Genomic DNA, 6,537 nt, shown 5'->3' on the forward strand with positions numbered 1-6,537 from the left:
AGGTTCAGACTTTGTAAAATTCAGAATTGAGATGTGTATGGTGTGTAATGTTCAGATTTGACTAGTGTAAGCATCTTGTTATTTGTTCAGTTTGGTACTGGTATAATAAGGTACTTGTTATGTTGGATCTGACTAGTGGAGGCCTTGTTAATTTGAGAGATTATTGATCTATTAGAATTTGCTTCTGTGAATTAGTATTCTGTTAGCATATGAATGTGTTCACCCCTTGTGTGCTTGTTCCTTACTGAAATTTATTCCATTGTCCATGTGTTAGCTCTAGTACATGTGCTATATAAATACATGTGTGTTTGTGGTGTAAACCATCTATATTGAGTCTTATAATCTTGTTTCTCCCATCTCTTACATGTTAGATAGTCATTTGTGTTCACTTCCCTTTTATCGATAATGTCCGTGTTAGTATTTTAATTTCTCAAGCATTACGAAAATACCAAAAAGATTGTTGAAGATAATCTGGACCTTTCTGTACTTTATTTTGCATTTTCTTTGTCGACGATCTTTGGGAATGACCTTGTTAGTTTAGGTTTTATTTTCTGCATTCATCTCTTAAAATTGTGTTACCTAGATTTAGCCGAGCATAGTCGTCGTCGCCTAGTCCCTGTGGAGAACACGACATCCGTAGTTTGGGGCATAAAAACCTTGTTATATTACAATTGATCATTTTGGCGCCGTTGCTGGGGACTAGCGTTGAGCGATTGTGTTAGGCTATAGACTAGATTTACTTTAGTTCCTTGTTCAATTCGTCGTGTATTTCATCTTCAGTGTTTTTTCCTCTACTTTCCCCCATTGTTGCTTCGGCTTATTAGGATACTAACCTTCTGACTAGTGTTTACTGTTTATGAGTGTGTGTAGGGAATCATAAATCTTTGCTGGTTGTTCTATAGTTACACTTGGTTAAGATATGGCATTGCTTCGTGATCTTTGGATGCCAAGTAGTCAATGTTATATCACAGGACCGGTTTGGCCAACTATTGAGGCAGAGAATTTTGAGATGAAGCCTGGTCTTATTGCTTTGGTTCAACAAAAACAGTTTGGAGGACTGCCCACTGAGGATCCCTATGAGCACTTATACCGAGTCATGGAGTATTCAGGTACAGTCAAGTACCATGGAGTTCCTCAAGATGCTATCAAGTGCATGATGTTCTCATTCTCTCTCCGGGATGATGCTCGTGCTTGGTATCGATCCTTGCCATCAAGGTCATACAGTTGGAATGAGATATCGCGAGCTTTCTTGGATAAATATTTCCCACTACACAAGCAGTCCGCAATTCGAGATGAGATCTTCAATTTTGTTCAGCGTGAAGGCGAGAGCTTGTATGATGCTTGGGAGAGATACAAGGCTTTATTCAGGATATGTCCTAACCACGGGCTCAAGAGATGGTTAGAGTTGCAGATATTCTATAGAGGATTGACTTGGGACACTCGAGCTTACGTCGATATGGCAGCGGGCGGAGCTATTACAAACAAGACACTTGATGATGCTTTTCTGCTGATTGAGAGCATATCTTTCCACCAACTTCGGTGGTACAATGATAAGCCCACCTCTGATTCATTGGTTTGCTTGCAACAAATCACTACACCTCAGCCGCCAATTCTTACACAAAATCCTGAACCTCTATCTCAGTGTGACAAGGTTGAGCTTGCATGGATTATATTTGACGATGATGACACCATTCTAGTTGACGCACACGCTACAGATCACATGGATACTAGTGTTGGAGATTCAGTTTTGCATTGTAATGATTCTTCCATGGATGAGCCGGAGCTACAGTTAGTTGCTTTTGATATTGAGGAGTCACCTTTAGTTCATATTGAGCATGTGCTGGTAGAGCCAGATATGGAGAAGTTCTCCTTCGATGATGTCAGCTGCATTGATTCCTCAACACTTGAGCCTGAGATGGAGAGCTTCATGGTTGACTATGATGAGGTGGATTCAGATGTCAAGGAGCCAAGCTCTACTATTTCACTTGTTGACATGAGTCCAGTGGAAATTTCTACAAGCACACCTCACTTGGTATCTTCAATTGAGGTAGTCCTGAAGGTTCTTCCTAACTATCTCAGGTATGATCTCAGCTTTCTTGACAAGATATGCCATATCATGGATACTGCCTATGCACCATGCGGTCTATTGATGATATTTATTTGTCATATGCTTAGATATGCTTATGTGATAGGATACTCTATTGATGACTTAGAGGGCATTGTCCCTATCATTTGTATTGGCTTGTTTGTTGAGTGTTCTTTCAGGTTTACGCTTATGTACCATTCATTGTGGGCTGACCAAGTTCGAGATGACATCCCATGGGATCCTAGTGGACTCAAAGCATGGCGATGAGGAGAAGCAAGGGGGCACACACGAGGAAGGGAGAAGCTAGAGCAGGCATGAGGATAGAGAAGCAAAAGGAGAGGAGCTGTAGTTGGTGAGGTGATCGAGGGAGTGCTACTTCATTAAGCCCGGTGAGCTGTTTCATGACCCATTCTGAATATCATAAATACATGATGAATTCAATTGCTAGTTGGGTTGCTTGAGCCAGTTATTACTTGTTGTCAAGCTGAATTTCACCTTTGGCATTGTGCTTGATGTGAATTTGTGAACTTGATTTTTGAATGCCTTGTAAACTAGTGATCTACACCATGCATGCTTTGCTGAAATTAGTGAAAGTTATTAGTTTTGAGTGCTCAAATCCCTAGTACACTAGAAAACTTAATCATTTTCTGCTTTTACCTCGATACACCTAGATCACCACGTTTAGATGCTGAATTTGTGCCAAGTGTCTTCCCATTGAGAGCAATCACCTAACCACTATGGATTAGCATGTTATGTTCCTTGGATCGGTAGCATGTGAACCAGACATGGAGAAGTGATGATTCCTGTTTTTGTTCTTATGCGTTGTTCATTTAAGTTAAGTAATAATGAATAAATAAGTCTGGCTACCTACAGTAGCATGTCATGTTCCCGGGATCGGTGGCATGTGAAATTAGGTTAGCTTGGGCAGTAATTAATTATAATAAAAATGTAATTGTCGAACCAGGTGTATACCATGTTCTCGGGATCGGTGGTATGTTCCTTTGGGGAGACAAGCAAAAAATATTAATAAAAATTGGTTGAGCCAGGTGTATACCATGTTCTCGGGATCGGTGGTATGTTCCTTCGGTGAGACTAATGAAATAATATGTGTGTTTCTTTCAAATTCAATAAGTGGTTCAACCACAAAGTCATATTTCTGCAAATAAGAGATTTAATTCCAGTTCTTTTTGTTCTCGGGATCATGCTCTCTTTAGGAACCATTTGGCGCAGTCATCATTTAAACTTGTTGATCCTCTTTTATCATTGTAAAGGTTTAAAATGGTCATGCTTACTAGTATCTTACCGCTTTGAAGCACTCCTAACCATTAATTTTTACTAGCTAAGTCCAAAGCATGCACTGTTTAGGCATCTACTTCACTTGGTATTCTCTAGTCAGCTCACTGTTCACATTCTTGCTCTTGTCATATGCCTTTGCTTGAGGACAAGCAAAAGTTTAAGTGTGGGGGAACTTGATAAGCACATTTCATATATACAATTTTGGCATAGAAATATATTATTTATTGAGATATGACCATCAATTCTTGCTGTGAAATATTGAATATTTGCATGAAAATCATATAAAGTATCATTTACTAGTCATTGTGTTTCTTTTGCAGAAAAGTGCGCAAAGGCACTATAAACTTCAAGATCTGGACTAGTGGCTAAGAGAACCAGTCAAGTGAAAAGGAAGAAGAAAGACAGAGGGACTTGTGTGTGAAGAAATGATGCTCCATGGGACAAGTTAAAGAAGAAAGGGACCTTCTTATGAAGAAAGAAGAAAAGGAGAAGGGCCAAAATTGCAAAGTGGCAGATCAGAGGAGGGGTCAAAATCTCTAGCGGCAGCTAATCCCCATCGGGCCGGGCATCTCATCTCTCTCCCTCACCCCACCTTCTCCACCACCAGCCGCCGTCGCAGCCAGGCCGGCGTGGGGCGCGCCACCGCTCCACCGCGCCTCCACCTTCACCGCGCCCTCCATCCACCAGCACCTCCATACACCACCATCCATCCACTCCATCACCATCGCGCGCCGCTGCACCATCCATTAGCGCTACCCCTTCACCACCATCACTTGCACGCCCGACCAGACGAGGTGTCTGATCCCCCGCGCGCCTCCAACTGCTCTTCTTCCCTTGCCTCACTGCTCTTGCTCCTCTTCTCAAAGTCCTCTTGCTGCTGCTCTGCTTCTCCCCATGAACTTGCTGTTGCTCCACTTCTCCCCATGAACCTGCTGCTGCTCTGCTTCCTGATGCCCTTGCTTCATCTCTGAACCCATCTCTGTTGCTGTTCTTCCTCACCAAACTGCTGCTGCTCCCAACCCCTTGCTGATATCTCTCTCTACTGCCCCTACTACCCTTCTTCTCTAAACCTACCTACTCCTTCTCTCTCTCTCTCTCTCTCTAAAATACCTATGCAATTGAGATCTTTGAGACTTTGTAAGGTTCAGACTTTGTAAAATTCAGAATTGAGATGTGTATGGTGTGTAATGTTCAGATTTGACTAGTGTAAGCATCTTGTTATTTGTTCAGTTTGGTACTGGTATAATATAGTACTTGTTATGTTGGATCTGACTAGTGGAGGCCTTGTTAATTTGAGAGATTATTGATCTATTAGAATTTGCTTCTGTGAATTAGTATTCTGTTAGCATATGAATGTGTTCACCCCTTGTGTGTTTGTTCCTTACTAAAATTTATTCCATTGTCCATGTGTTAGATCTAGTACATGTGCTATATAAATACATGTGTGTTTGTGGTGTAAACCATCTATATTGAGTCTTATAATCTTGTTTCTCCCATCTCTTACATGTTAGATAGTCATTTGTGTTCACTTCCCTTTTGTCGATAATGTCCGTGTTAGTATTTTAATTTCTCAAGCATTACGAAAATACCAAAAAGATTGTTGAAGATAATCTGAACCTTTCTGTACTTTATTTTGCATTTTCTTTGTCGACGATCTTTTGGAACGACCTTGTTAGTTTAGGTTTTATTTTCTGCATTCATCTCTTAAAATTGTGTTACCTAGATTTAGCCGAGCATAGTCGTCGTCGCCTAGTCCCTGTGGAGAACACGACATCCGTAGTTTGGGGCATAAAAACCCCGTTATATTACAATTGATCAGGGGTATCCGGATAGCCGGACTATATACTTTGGCCGGACTGTTGGGCTATGAAGATACAAGATTGAAGACTTCGTCCTGTGTCCGGATGGGACACTCCTTTGCGTGGAAGGAAAGCTTGGCAATTCGGATGTTAGATCTCCTTCTCTGTAACCGACTCTGTGTAACCCTAGCCCCCTCCGATGTCTATATAAACCGAAGGGTTTAGTCCGTAGAACAACAACAATCATAACCATAGGCTAGCTCCTAGGGTTTAGCCTCTATGATCTCCTGGTAGATCAACTCTTGTAATACTCATATCATCAAGATCAATCAAGCCGGAAGTAGGGTATTACCTCCATCGAGAGGGCCCGAACCTGGGTAAATATCGTGTCCCTAGCCTCCTGTTACCATTAGCCTTAGACACACAGTTCGGGACCCCCTACCCGAGATCCGCCAGGTTTTGACACCGATAATATGCCCTAGAGGAAATAACAAAGTTATTATTTATTTCCTTAATTCATGATAAATGTTTATTATTCATGATAGAATTGTATTAACTGGAAACTTAGTACATGTGTGAATACATAGACAAGACATATAGTCCCCAGTATGCCTCTACTTAACTAGCTCGTTAATCAAAGATGGTTATGTTTCCTAACCATAGACATGTGTTGTCATTTGATGAACGGGATCACATCATTAGGAGAATGATGTGATGGACATGACCCATCCGTTAGCTTAGCATTATGATCGTGTTAGTTTCATTGCTACTGCTTTCTTCATGACTTATACAAGTTCCTCAGACTATGAGATTATGCAATTCCTGAATACCGGAGGAACACTTTGTGTGCTACCAAACATCACAACGTAAAAGGGTAATTATAAAGGTGCTCTACAGGTGTCTCCGAAGGTGTTTCTTGGGTTGGCATAGATCAAGATTAGGATTTGTCACTCCGTTTTTCGGAGAGGTATCTCTGGGCCCTCACGGTAATACTCATCACTATAAGCCTTGCAAGCATTGTGACTAATGAGTTAGTCACAGGATGAAGTATTAAGGAACGAGTAAAGATACTTTCCGGTAACGAGATTGAGCTAGGTATGATGATACCAACGATCGAATCTCGGGCAAGTAACATACCGATGATAAAGGGAACAACATATGTTGTTATGCGGTTTGACCGATAAAGATCTTCGTAGAATATGTAGGAACCAATATGAGCATCTAGGTTCCGTTAATGGTTATTGACCGGAGAAGTGTCTCGGTCATGTCTACATAGTTCTCGAACCCCGTAGGCTCCGCACGCTTAACGTTCGATGACAATTGGTATTATGAGTTTATGTGATATGATGTACCGAA

The 6,537-nt window shown here is 41.3% G+C and overlaps 1 non-coding gene across 1 annotated transcript; it reads right to left on the reverse strand.

Moving 5' to 3' along the window:
* Window positions 1–1,285: 1,285 nt before the first annotated feature.
* LOC123163327 (small nucleolar RNA R71) lies at window positions 1,286–1,389 on the reverse strand. The gene has a single exon (XR_006481846.1). It is a non-coding gene; the product is annotated as a small nucleolar RNA R71 (small nucleolar RNA).
* Between the last annotated feature and the right edge of the window lie 5,148 nt (window positions 1,390–6,537).

The sequence above is a fragment of the Triticum aestivum genome, chromosome 7B (assembly GCF_018294505.1).
Source record: "Triticum aestivum cultivar Chinese Spring chromosome 7B, IWGSC CS RefSeq v2.1, whole genome shotgun sequence".
In the NCBI taxonomy this organism is placed as follows: Eukaryota; Viridiplantae; Streptophyta; class Magnoliopsida; order Poales; family Poaceae; genus Triticum; species Triticum aestivum.